Source organism: Phoxinus phoxinus (genome assembly GCF_949152265.1).
Source record: "Phoxinus phoxinus genome assembly, chromosome: 19".
NCBI classification, from domain to species: domain Eukaryota; kingdom Metazoa; phylum Chordata; class Actinopteri; order Cypriniformes; family Leuciscidae; genus Phoxinus; species Phoxinus phoxinus.
The window spans coordinates 12,250,998-12,265,487 of NC_136894.1; the positions used below are offsets into that span (position 1 = coordinate 12,250,998).

Below are 14,490 nucleotides of genomic sequence, written 5' to 3' on the forward strand. Positions count from 1 at the left end.
GAATTTATGGCGAATATTGGAAACAGGAAGTGTGTTATAACATCCTCATACATTAATTGATCTTGATGAAACTTCAGCAGTGTGTTTGTTGTAAGAGGCCGATCACATGGATGTGACTATTGTGAGTCAAAGTTATAGCGCCACCAACTGGCAGCAGGAAGTGTGTCACTTTCAAAATGCTTTGAAATCACCCTCTTATTTTTACCCGATTTGCTTCAAACTTCATCTGTATAATGTAAACACACGGCAGATGTAGACCTGTGAAAGGATTATTGATATCTTAAATACTGTTGCCATGGCAACGCATCAAACTTTAATATTCTTTTTGGGTGCATTTGAGGCTCTTAACATGCTTCAAATTGCATGAAACTCAACATGCATATCAGATTTATTAGGTACTAGGCATGTGTGAAGTTTCAGAAACGGGCGCGGTGGAGGGGCTCAGTAGCGCCACCTTTAGTCAAAAATGGGGTATTAGTTTTACCTACAGTAACAAAAATCGGTATTTATATTTATCTCCCCGAGCCGGACAACTTTCTAATTTACAGTCATTAGCTCCGACCAACAGGAAGTCAGATATTTTGGTTTGAATGTGATTTGATGGGAATTTTGCCAGTCTCTCTCAGTGTCTGTGTGTGTGAGAGAGGAGGGGGGCTTTATTTTAACCCTTTCTCTGCTGTGTGGGACTTCTCGGGCACTTTTGGGGCCCTTAACGTGCTCGAAAACTCTTGAAACTTTGCACACAGGTCAGAACCTGCGGCCATTAGAGCCGGACTGAAGCTGGTACCCGGGCGTGGCAGGGGAGCTCAACAGCGCCCCCTTGAACGTGGTCCGAAAAACTTGGTCCATATATCAAACACGTTTGCATGTAATAATATGAAACTCGGTACACATTTAGATATCATCGGGCCGAACAACTTTCGTGCTCTAAGTTTTACGCCAGTCCAACAGGAAGTCGGCTATTATGGGTTGTATGAAAACGCATGCCCCTGGAATTTGATATACTCCTCCAAGAAAAATTATCCTATCGCCACCAAACTCAGTCAGCATGAAGTAAAGACATTGAGGACGCTAAATTGCGGACGGATTTTTGATATCTCGAACGGTTTGGCCGTGGCGAGGAAACAAAGTTATGGCGAGAAAAGAAAAACACAATGTGTTATAACGTCTTCATACATTTATTGATCTTGATGAAACTTCAGCAGTGTGTTTGTTGTAAGAGGGCGATCACATGGATGTGGCTATTGTGAGTCAAAGTTATAGCGCCACCAACTGGCAGCAGGAAGTGTGTTACTTTCAAGATACTTTTGACTAAAGTGGGGGGGTTATTTTTACCTACAGTCACAAAACTCGGTCTGTATATTGTGCTTATCGATCCGGACATCTTTCTCATTTACAGTCATTAGCTCCGACCAACAGGAAGTCAGATATTTTGGTTTGAATGTGGTTTTGTCTCTCTCTGACAGAGTTCCCCCTGCCATTCTCTCTCTGTGTGTGTGTGTGTGTGTGTGTGTTAGTCCAGTGAGATACTGGAGGAGGAGGGGGGGGGGGGGGGGGGGAGGGAGGGCACACACACAGACAGCCCCCCCCCCCCCTTTTCTGTGTGTGTTTGTAGGGGAGCAGAAAGACTCACACTGATACAAGCTCTAAAGCAGACTTCTTCTCGACAGTCAAAGCGGGGTTACGTTATTGCCCGTCGTGCACAGGAACCCGAAAGGCAACGGGGTGGCGGCTTTTTATATATATATATATATATATATATATATATATATATATATATATATATATATATATATAAATAAATATAGCTGCAAGCAGCGATTACGGGCCCAAGCCGGTGGCAGCGCCAGCCCGGTGCCTTTATTATTTATTAGGGCCCAAGCCTTGAAAAGGCGAAGGCCCTATTGTTTTCCTTCGGATTATTCTTCTTTATTATTAGGGCCCAAGCCTTGAAAAGGCGAAGGCCCTATTGTTTTCCAAAGGATTATTATTTATTATTATTATTGTTCTTCAAGGGTTTGGGGGCTTTTGGGGCCCTTAACATACTCAAAAACTCTTGAAACTTTGCACACGGGTCAGAACCTGCGGCCATTAGAGCCGGACTGAAGCTGGTACCCGGGCGTGGCAGGGGAGCTCGACAGCGCCCCCTGGAACGGGGTCCGAAAACTTGGTCCATAAATCAAACACGCTTGCATGAAATAATATGAAACTCGGTACACTTATAGATCTCATCGGTTCATATATCCTTCATGCTCTGACTTTTTACCCCAGCCCAACAGGAAGTCGGCTATTTGGCGTAGTTTAAAAAACACATGCAATGGAATTTAAAATACTCCTCCTAGAAAATTCAACCAATCACCAAGAAACTCGGTGTGCATGAACTCAAGACATGGAGGATGAAAAGTTGCGAGGGGATTTTTGATATCTCGAACGGTTTGGCTGTGGCGAGGAAACGAATTTATGGCGAATATTGGAAACAGGAAGTGTGTTATAACATCCTCATACATTAATTGATCTTGATGAAACTTCAGCAGTGTGTTCGCTGTAAGAGGCCCATCACATGGATGTGACTATTGTGAGTCAAAGTTATTGCGCCACCAACTGGCAGCAGGAAGTGTGTCACTTTCAAAATGCTTTGAATTCACCCTCTTATTTTTACCCGATTTGCTTCAAACTTCATCTGTATAATGTAAACACACGACAGATGTAGACCTGTGAAAGGATTATTGATATCTTTAATACTGTCGCCATGGCAACGCTTTAAACTTGTATATTCTTTTTGGATGCATTTGAGGCTCTTAACATGCTTCAAATTGCATGAAACTCAACATGCATATCACATTTATAGCCTAGTACACTTGTGCGAAGTTTCAGAAACGGGCGTGGTAAGGGGCTCAGTAGCGCCACCTTTAGTCAAAAACGGGGTATTAGTTTTACCTACAGTAACCAAACTCGGTACGTATATTCTTCTCTTCAATCCGGACAACTTTCTAATTTACACTCATTAGCTCCGACCAACAGGAAGTCAGATATTTTTGTTTGAATGTGGACTTGTGGAGGATTTTCTCCCCCCCTCCCTCTGTTAGTGTGTTTGGGGTGTGAGGGATTTGTTAAAATGATAGAGCCAATAAGTGGTATTATACTGCCCCCTGCTGTCTCTTCATCATACTACTCCCTAATATTGTTATATAATTCATATTTAGACTTTATAAAATCAGTATTTTAACATTTACAATGACATTTGATCAAAATTCATCTATTGTTGTATTACTATTGACAATTGTGTCACACTGAGAAATGGGAAGCCTGAAAGCGAAAGTATAACGGTGGCCACGCCCCCTAAGTACAAATTCACTCATAACTCGAAAACGGAAAGTCGTTGCGCGCTCAAATTTTGATGGTAAGGTCCTCTCCAGGCTCTTGATCGAAATATATTGTCGCGGAGCTCGGGAACGCCCCCCCGGCGATCGCAAAATCACGAGACCTCCGACCTTTGATCTGCTGTAACTCCCGAACCAGACCACCCCGATCCTTGTGGAATAGCTTGTTGGAAAGGGCCTGTCCTTACCTAGCTTCGATTCGATTTTGGTGCGATTTGGCCTGGGCATTCCCGAGATATAAGCCAAAAAATGTTTACATTTGAACGGGAATAACTCCCGGCCCCAATCGCCCACCAACACTGGGATGGTCTCATTACACAGGGCACCTCGAGCACTATCTAAGCTCCGAGTTTCAGATTTTTTCGCTCTCTCGTTCCCAAAATATATGTGAGAAACCAAATTTCCATTCATTCATTCACTTCAACTGTAAGATGGAGGCTGTAATAACACTGTCGTCAACTAGAGAGAGCAGCAGGATTATATTTGTAATCTTTTTATCAGCTTTCAGCATTGGCTAACAAACAAATGCTTAAAGCTATATATTTGTTATTATGATGGACGTGTAATGTGTGTAAGCATGCATAATGGAGTTAACATGCAAAAACTGGTTTGCTTTGGTGCAAAATACTGGTAAATATCAAGACTTGTAAAATGAAAGTGAGCCAATAAGTGGTCTTCTACTGCCCTCTGCTGGACATTCTACTTATTAATAGTCTTTTCACATGTGCTTTTGCATTCATTTATTTAGACACTAAAAAAATCCCTTATATAACAATTACTATTATAACACAATCATATTTTGTCAGTTTATCACTTCATTTGTTATGATGCTTCACATAATTACTAGCAACGTGGTAAATCATGGTTATTAGAGCTAGAAACATGGAAAATCATAGTAAATAAGGTCAATCATGCTATAATCCTGGTAAATCATTCTAGAATGTGGTAAATCAAGGTAAATCATGCTAGAATAGGATGCTAAATTGCGGACGGATTTTTGATATCTCGAACGTTTTGGCCGTGGCGAGAAAACGAATTTATGAAATTATGAATTTACACCGGTACTTAAGAAAAGCTGGTACCGTTACCATTTAATTTTTTTAGTACCGAAATGGTACCGAAGTACCGGGTCTTTTGACAACACTAATATATATCTATATATATATAAACAAATTTCTTATATGTGCCCTCGATGCGCACTTTTGCAGAACCCACACTGATGCAAGCTCTAAAGCACACTTCTTCTCGACAGTCAAAGCAGAGTTACGTTATTGCCCGTTGTGCACAGGAAATCTAAGGCACCGGGGGTGGCGGTTTTTTATATATATATATATATATATATATATATATATATATATAAATAAATAAATATAGCCGCAAGCAGCGATGGAGGGCCCAAGCCGGTGGCACCGCCACCCTGGTGCCTTTAGTGCAACTAAAGGCACCGGGGTGGCGGTGCCACAGGCTTGGGCCCGTAATCGCTGCTTGCGGCTATATTTTATTATTTATTATTATTATTATATTACTACCTTTTGGGCACTTTTGGGGGCCTTAACGTGCTCAAAAACTCTTGAAACTTTGCACAAATGTCAGAACCCGCGGCCATTAGAGCCGGACTGAAGCTGGGACCCGGGCGTGGCAGGGGGGCTCGACAGCGCCCCCTGGAACGCGGTCCGAAAACTTGGTCCATAAATCAAACACGCTTGCGTGTAATAATATGAAACTCGGTACACTTATAGATCTCATCGGTTCATATATCCTTCGTGCTCTGACTTTTTACCCCAGCCCAACAGGAAGTCGGCTATTTGGCGTAGTTTAAAAAACACATGCAATGGAATTTAAAATACTCCTCCTAGACGATTCAACCAATCACCACGAAACTCGGTGTGCATGAAGTCAAGACATGGAGGATGAAAAATTGCGAGGGGATTTTTGATATCTCGAACGGTTTGGCCGTGGCGAGGAAACGAATTTATGGCGAATATTGGAAACAGGAAGTGTGTTATAACATTCTCATACATTAATTGATCTTGATGAAACTTCAGCAGTGTGTTCGTTGTAAGAGGCCGATCACATGGATGTGACTATTGTGAGTCAAAGTTATAGCGCCACCAACTGGCAGCAGGAAGTGTGTCACTTTCAAAATGCTTTGAATTCACCCTCTTATTTTTACCCGATTTGCTTCAAACTTTATGTGTATAATGTAAACACACGGCAGATGTAGACCTGTGAAAGAATTATTGATATCTTAAATACTGTTGCCATGGCAACGCTTTAAACTGTTATATTCTTTTTGGGTGCATTTGAGGCTCTTAACATGCTTCAAATTGCATGAAACTCAACATGCATATCAGATTTATTAGGTACTAGGCATGTGTGAAGTTTCAGAAACGGGCGCGGTGGAGGGGCTCAGTAGCGCCACCTTTAGTCAAAAATGGGGTATTAGTTTTACCTACAGTAACAAAAATCGGTATCTATATTTATCTCCCCGAGCCGGACAACTTTCTAATTTACAGTCATTAGCTCCGACCAACAGGAAGTCAGATATTTTGGTTTGAATGTGATTTGATGGGAATTTTGCCAGTCTCTCTCAGTGTCTGTGTGTGTGAGAGAGGAGGGGGGCTTTATTTTAACCCTTTCTCTGCTGTGTGGGACTTCTCGGGCACTTTTGGGGCCCTTAACGTGCTCGAAAACTCTTGAAACTTTGCACACAGGTCAGAACCTGCGGCCATCAGGGCTGGGCTGAAGCTGGTACCCGGGCGTGGCAGGGGAGCTCAACAGCGCCCCCTTGAACGTGGTCCGAAAAACTTGGTCCATATATCAAACACGTTTGCATGTAATAATATGAAACTCGGTACACATATAGATTTAATCGGGCCGAACAACTTTCGTGCTCTAAGTTTTACGCCAGTCCAACAGGAAGTCGGCTATTATGGGCTGTATGAAAATGCATGCCCCTGGAATTTGATATACTCGTCCAAGAAAAATTATCCTATCGCCACCAAACTCGGTCAGCATGAAGTCAAGACATTGAGGACGGTAAATTGCGGACGGATTTTTGATATCTCGAACGGTTTGGCCGTGGCGAGGAAACGAAGTTATGGCGAGAAAAGAAAAACACAATGTGTTATAACGTCTTCATACATTTATTGATCTTGATGAAACTTCAGCAGTGTGTTTGTTGTAAGAGGGCAATCACATGGATGTGACTATTGTGAGTCAAAGTTATAGCGCCACCAACTGGCAGCAGGAAGTGTGTTACTTTCAAGATACTTTTGACTAAAGTGGGTGGGTTATTTTTACCTACAGTAAATATATATAAATAAATATAGCTGCAAGCAGCGATGGAGGGCCCAAGCCGGTGGCAGCGCCAGCCCGGTGCCTTTAGTGTAACTAAAGGCACCAGGGTGGCGGTGCCACCGGCTTGGGCCCGTAATCGCTGCTTGCAGCTATATTTATTTATATATATATATATATATATATATATATATATATTTATTATTATATTACTACCTTTTGGGCACTTTTGGGGGCCTTAACGTGCTCAAAAACTCTTGAAACTTTGCACAAATGTCAGAACCTGCGGCCATTAGAGCCGGACTGAAGCTGGGACCCGGGCGTGGCAGGGGGGCTCGACAGCGCCCCCTGGAACGCGGTCCGAAAACTTGGTCCATAAATCAAACACGCTTGCGTGTAATAATATGAAACTCGGTACACTTATAGATCTCATCGGTTCATATATCCTTCGTGCTCTGACTTTTTACCCCAGCCCAACAGGAAGTCGGCTATTTGGCGTAGTTTAAAAAACACATGCAATGGAATTTAAAATACTCCTCCTAGACGATTCAACCAATCACCACGAAACTCGGTGTGCATGAAGTCAAGACATGGAGGATGAAAAATTGCGAGGGGATTTTTGATATCTCGAAAGGTTTGGCCGTGGCGAGGAAACGAATTTATGGCGAATATTGGAAACAGGAAGTGTGTTATAACATCCTCATACATTAATTGATCTTGATGAAACTTCAGCAGTGTGTTCGTTGTAAGAGGCCGATCACATGGATGTGACTATTGTGAGTCAAAGTTATAGCGCCACCAACTGGCAGCAGGAAGTGTGTCACTTTCAAAATGCTTTGAATTCACCCTCTTATTTTTACCCGATTTGCTTCAAACTTTATGTGTATAATGTAAACACACGGCAGATGTAGACCTGTGAAAGAATTATTGATATCTTAAATACTGTTGCCATGGCAACGCTTTAAACTGTTATATTCTTTTTGGGTGCATTTGAGGCTCTTAACATGCTTCAAATTGCATGAAACTCAACATGCATATCAGATTTATTAGGTACTAGGTATGTGTGAAGTTTCAGAAACGGGCGCGGTGGAGGGGCTCAGTAGCGCCACCTTTAGTCAAAAATGGGGTATTAGTTTTACCTACAGTAACAAAAATCGGTATCTATATTTATCTCCCCGACCCGGACAACTTTCTAATTTACAGTCATTAGCTCCGACCAACAGGAAGTCAGATATTTTGGTTTGAATGTGATTTGATGGGAATTTTGCCAGTCTCTCTCAGTGTCTGTGTGTGTGAGAGAGGAGGGGGGCTTTATTTTAACCCTTTCTCTGCTGTGTGGGACTTCTCGGGCACTTTTGGGGCCCTTAACGTGCTCGAAAACTCTTGAAACTTTGCACACAGGTCAGAACCTGCGGCCATCAGGGCTGGGCTGAAGCTGGTACCCGGGCGTGGCAGGGGAGCTCGACAGCGCCCCCTTGAACGTGGTCCGAAAAACTTGGTCCATATATCAAACACGTTTGCATGTAATAATATGAAACTCGGTACACATATAGATTTAATCGGGCCGAACAACTTTCGTGCTCTAAGTTTTACGCCAGTCCAACAGGAAGTCGGCTATTATGGGCTGTATGAAAATGCATGCCCCTGGAATTTGATATACTCGTCCAAGAAAAATTATCCTATCGCCACCAAACTCGGTCAGCATGAAGTCAAGACATTGAGGACGGTAAATTGCGGACGGATTTTTGATATCTCGAACGGTTTGGCCGTGGCGAGGAAACGAAGTTATGGCGAGAAAAGAAAAACACAATGTGTTATAACGTCTTCATACATTTATTGATCTTGATGAAACTTCAGCAGTGTGTTTGTTGTAAGAGGGCGATCACATGGATGTGACTATTGTGAGTCAAAGTTATAGCGCCACCAACTGGCAGCAGGAAGTGTGTTACTTTCAAGATACTTTTGACTAAAGTGGGTGGGTTATTTTTACCTACAGTCACAAAACTCGGTATGTAAATTGTGCTTATCGATTCGGACAACTTTCTCATTTACAGTCATTAGCTCCGACCAACAGGAAGTCAGATATTTTGGTTTGAATGTGGTTTTGTCTCTCTCTGACAGAGTTCCCCCTGCCATTCTCTGTGTGTGTGTGTGTGTGTGTGTGTGTGTGTGTGTGTGTGGGGAGGGAGGGAGGGCACACACACAGACAGCCCCCCCCCTTTTCTGTGTGTGTTTGGAGGGGAGCAGAAAGACTCACACTGATGCAAGCTCTAAAGCAGACTTCTTCTCGACAGTCAAAGCGGGGTTACGTTATTGCCCGTCGTGCACAGGAACCCGAAAGGCAACGGGGGTGGCGGCTTTTTATATATATGTATATATATATATATATATATATATAAATAAATATAGCTGCAAGCAGCGATGGAGGGCCCAAGCCGGTGGCAGCGCCAGCCCGGTGCCTTTAGTGTAACTAAAGGCACCAGGGTGGCGGTGCCACCGGCTTGGGCCCGTAATCGCTGCTTGCAGCTATATTTATTTAAAATAAGTGATCAATATAGTAGTGATCAATATAGTAAACAAATCCCATAGCCTACAATATTGTGAACACTTGGCGTTAGTTGTAACACTGTGCTACAACTAACCCCGCTGTGTAAAAAATATTTTAAATCTAGCTAACAGTTGCTAGGAGTTGCTGACATGTTTCAAAATGGTGCCATGTTTTAGCCAACAAGACAGTGATTAAGGCAATGTAAAGTTAGATTTGGTGACGTACACACACAACTCAGAAACAGAAAAATACGTATGATGAAAAAAAATACTTAGATGGTGTCAAAACACTCTTTGTCCCGTATCTTCACAAAATATTACCAAAACGTTTCACAAATCCACGGGAGACCGTCTTTTGGCAGCGAGAGAAAAAGAGCGTAAACACAACCCGCGTGACCCTGAGTAACTACGTAAAAGGTCCGTGTTACATTTAGCCCCGCGTTAGGTTGTGCCCCGCGCTCCCCTACACATGGTTATAAAACTTTTGTGGATGGACACTTTGAGGATGAAATCTACGGAATGTTTTATACATGAGGCCCCTGCACAAGTTGTTTATGACTTCCCCTATAATACCATTTTTGGCATTTACACATTCGAAGCTTTATCAGATGTAAGATCATGCATTTAAAAGCATTAACTCATAAAGAGTGTGTGCCGACAAGCATGACTGTAAATCTTTTTCTATATTCATACTGCAAACTAAAAACACCAAGTGCTTCCTTAAATGTTTTTTTATGATTTATATTGGTAATCAAAAGCACACATCACATGTGCATAAGTTTGAACATGTGGGACCATGTGGTGAAAATGTGCATTAGTTCCTCTTACTATAAGAGGACACAAGAACCTCATATTGCCACCAGAGGGATTGCGGACAACTGTTGAATCATGGGAAGAGGGTTATAGAACATTCAGATGGTTTGCCTGGGTGTGGGAATGGACCAAGTGGGGTCTTCTCATCTTACAAAAAAAGCATGAGGATTTATAAATCTATATTCTTTCCACCCTGACCAAAATATGTCCCATTAGTCCGGTTCACATAATAATAAATGCACCTCTAAACAAAAGTGACATGTGTTGCTTTGACCTCTGCATGAATGTTACAATCATTTGTAATTAATATATGTCCAGTAATACAGGCTGTGCTTTCAATTGGGACACGGTTTTTGGGACACGGCTTTGCTCCATGTAGTTTATAGGGACCTATGAAATCCTGTTTTATTTTTCCCTCTAAATTCCAGTTTATTTCCCCCAAATTCTGCTTTCCATTTTTTTTTCAGAATTCCCTTTTTTTAGTTGTTTAAATAGATTAAAATAATCAAAAGTATGTCTAATCAATTGAATTCATAAAACTTCATAGAACCCCAAGCTTAACACTTTCAGGCAATAAAATGTCTACAGATGGATCAATTTCAAGCTGGAGGGAAAGTTACATTCCATATATGTTTCTTATTTTGTCACCAAAGCAACTTAAAAGAATTGGCACTTTAAAGGGTATCCAATACAAAGCAAAACCTAATGTCAGATTTGAAGGTTGGCGGCTGGCAGAGTGACCGTAAGAATGAGCAGACAGTAAGAATTAAGCCTTTGGTTCTCAACAGTTTAAGAGCAACTGATTTTGAGTCATCGGTCAATATCGAGTGGATATGATTGCACGTTATAAGAACTTCACAGCATGACAGCTCTTCGCACTGTCGATAGCATTTGCCGGCTTGCGAACAAACTGTCGATAACGTTCCCTGCTGGAGTCAAATATAGTTGCTTTATAGAGAGTGGCCCTGATCTTAGCGGCTTCTGCTACTCAGATTGAATTATAGATAAAAATGGTGCCCTTTTCGTGTGTAACTGTTATCAATGATACTTTTGAGAAAGGTCCGACTGCTTATGTCATGGCAGCTTCTATATGCAAGATACTTGTCGCAGTAAGCCAATATCAATCTTTATATTATCCTGTACTTTTTGCTAAGCTTATATGTCTCAAATGATTAAAAGATGAGAAGCATCAAATGCATTTTTAACTGAATTTCAGAAAAACATACTCAGGTCACCCAGAAATCAGAAGAGTACAATATTTGTTTTGTGTGAGATTCACTCAAATGACTAAGCTGCATGTGTTATAGTATCAGTCATTCATCATTTCATTTGATTTATTTCTCTTATCTTTATCAATATATTCAATCCTATAATAATAATATCTCTCCCTCTCTCTCTCGTCTTTTGAGAGAGGAATAGATTTCGTTTTTTAAGCTGTCTGACAGCAGAATGGGTCTTTTGAGGTGCTCAGGTCGATAAGGATAGCAAAGCCACTGAATGGGCTGTATTTACTGCTGAATGTAGATGATTAGCAAGAGACTTGAACGCAACCTGGAGCAAAACCAAACGAGAGTGAATACAAGGAGGAGAATGAAAGCATGTTGGTGAGGATGGAGAGCTGGTTCAGTACACTGCCATATTATGTAATAGAAGCCCATGGTTTGATAGAAATATATCTATTTGGATAAAGTGCCTATAGTATTAGCATATACATCATATACTACATTATTTTTAGTTCAAATTTATAACATCTAAAATGCATGGCATATGTAGATATCTACATGCATGGGTCATATGTTGAGTAATAATCATTAGCTATAATTTTTAAGATTATATAGAACTTAAGATTTCCTCTCCAGTCAATTTTTTTATTTTTTTTGTAAATAAACGGCATACATGGCTCATTCAGACATTCAGAATATTTACATACAGATGACATCTATTCAGTCACAGTGATGTAATCAAAGTAGGACAGGTACTATATAAAATAACAAAGGAACTAATGATTAGAATAAAATATGGAGAACTCATCCTCAACTGTTCCTGGCAGTGCAAAGTCTACACTGCACCCGACAGCAAGCCCATAGCTTGTAAGTAAAATGAAGCAAAACACTGTAACCCATTTCATTGACAGATATATATTTTGATCTTAAAAATATATTAGTAAATGTTGTTATTAATTAACATTAATAAAGATTATTAAATGCTGTAGAATTTATAATAGTTAATAGTTACTGTAAAGTCTTACCAGCAAATCTTTTCAGGCAAATCTTTTTTTTGTTTAAAATATGATGCATTAATTGTAATTTGCTTTGACCATCAACACAGTGAACTTTATCAATAAAGTTGCTGTATGTGTGAACGGGTTAGAAAATGGGGAATATAACTAAAGTACAATTTTGTTTACAAATAAAATTATATTATAAATACAATTCAATAAAAAAAAAAAAAATTTATTACAAATACCTATCCTTTTTTGCTTAATTTCTCTAAGCATTATATGGATAATTCATATTTTTTATACTCTTTATACTATATTCATAAATGCATTCATGCACACAAAAATAAATAGTCAGTGGAAAAATACAGCTGACCCTACAGTATTAGAGGGGTCTGTGTGAAAAATCCCTGCTCACGGGATGCAAGGGTCCATCTGGGGAAGAGACATCGCATCAGTGTCAGCTGCATGTGGTGGCTAATGTAATCACCATGGAGACATGAGGAGAGTGATTGACAGGTTCATCCCCTGATCAAATTGCCTCTCTTGAATGAGGTAGGGTGTTACCAGATGAGACAAGGAACAGGATTGGGAAAATGAGCCCCAAAGAGGAGACGTCAATAGACAGTCTGTTGTAGAGGGTGTAATCGCATGGTTAAAGGATGTCCTCATGGACTCTGAGGGGGGTGAGAAAGAGGGATGTGGGTTTCAACATGCACACCAAATGGCGTTAATTTATGAAGAAATCTGAGAGAGGCCAGGGAGTAGGGCTACAGGGATTGCGCCACTGGGAAGATGATCTCTTTGACTTCAGGAAACCCATGATGCAGGAAAGGAAAACTGAGAAGTCACTCCAAAGGGATGCTGAGAATAGGAGATATTACACTGCAAAGTGGACATATTTATGTCCTCGGACTCAAGGAAAAAAGTATGCTTCCACATGAACTATAGAGCGCTGTGGGAAACGGCGGGAGATTAGCTGCGCTGTGGTTTCCTGTGCAAAATATGGAGGATTCACTTCTCAAAAACAATGTACAAATTGACAAATAAATACACACCCACACACACCACATGGCTTAAGATAGTGAACTATTGCTGTGTATAGCTTAAATCTAGTGGCTTAATTTAAATTGTGTATCTGGACTAGTAAAATCCAGATTTAGTTAAGTGGCTTAGCATTGTGTATCTGGGTGTTAACTAGCTGTGTGCCTGAGCCAATATGGCTCAAGATTACCTAATTAGAAACGCGCACTGTGTTGTTAACAAACAGATATCATGTTGAAAGGCTGATAGAAATAAGTAAAGTAAAACCCATTTGACATCAGCTGAAATCTTCCCGAATGCACTCAGCGAAGCTAATGAAAACATTTCCCTTGGAAAATAGGCGTCATTGGAGGTTTTGTAGCAAAATACGGTGATTCCTGGTTGAATGTGTACTGTATATGTGCGTGAATGCCTATTTCATTTTAACTTGTTCTCATATCCACAATGCTTAGATGCTGTATCTTCACAGCAATTACTGTATAGACTGCTTGCTGCAGCTGCTGTATAAACACTATAACGTAATTGCTGCTGCTTACATTCTTAGACATTCACTCCTGCATCGGTCACTTATTTTAGATGTTGAATTTCAGAGGAATTATAAAAAGCACGCTTCAGACTGCTACAGCAAACCCTGACCAAGTATATGAAAGTTGAGCAGTAAGCCTATTGGTTGCTGATGCAACAGGATCCAATCAGCTGAGCCCTGCATGTAGAGAACGATGTTATTGCTATAGCAGATTGAGTTAAGGACCAATAAGCCTGTCATCTAGAGTTTCATGACAGAACTTTGTATTTATTTATTTGAAACTTAAAACTTAAACATTTAAATGCGGCAATGACCAATTACTATAATTTTGACCAAAAGTAACTTTGATTACAAACTAGATATTATGTGCTTATGTTCAGACACCTCTCCTGTCCAATTAAGAGCAAATCACAATAAAATAATGACATATTCTCCCTCTGAATCTGAACAAAATAAAGAGACAAAAGTTTAGTATGTTAGAGAATCATGCACTAGGTAAAACTGTGATCCTCATTCATAAATATTTCAGGCTGAAGCTGTTGTGAAGCTAAACACTAGCACATGCTGGATCTGAGTCTCCAAACGAAGGCCTGTTCCAGCACTCTGCTCTCAGTGTAACAGAAACCCATGTGAGTCGGCACAATATATAGCCTAGATCATATTAC

The 14,490-nt window shown here is 40.6% G+C and overlaps 1 protein-coding gene across 1 annotated transcript in view; it reads right to left on the reverse strand.

Moving 5' to 3' along the window:
- npr1a (natriuretic peptide receptor 1a) overlaps positions 1 to 14,490 on the reverse strand; it is a 96,842-nt gene that overhangs the window by 26,315 nt on the left and 56,037 nt on the right. The gene's annotated exons all lie outside the window — the stretch shown is intronic.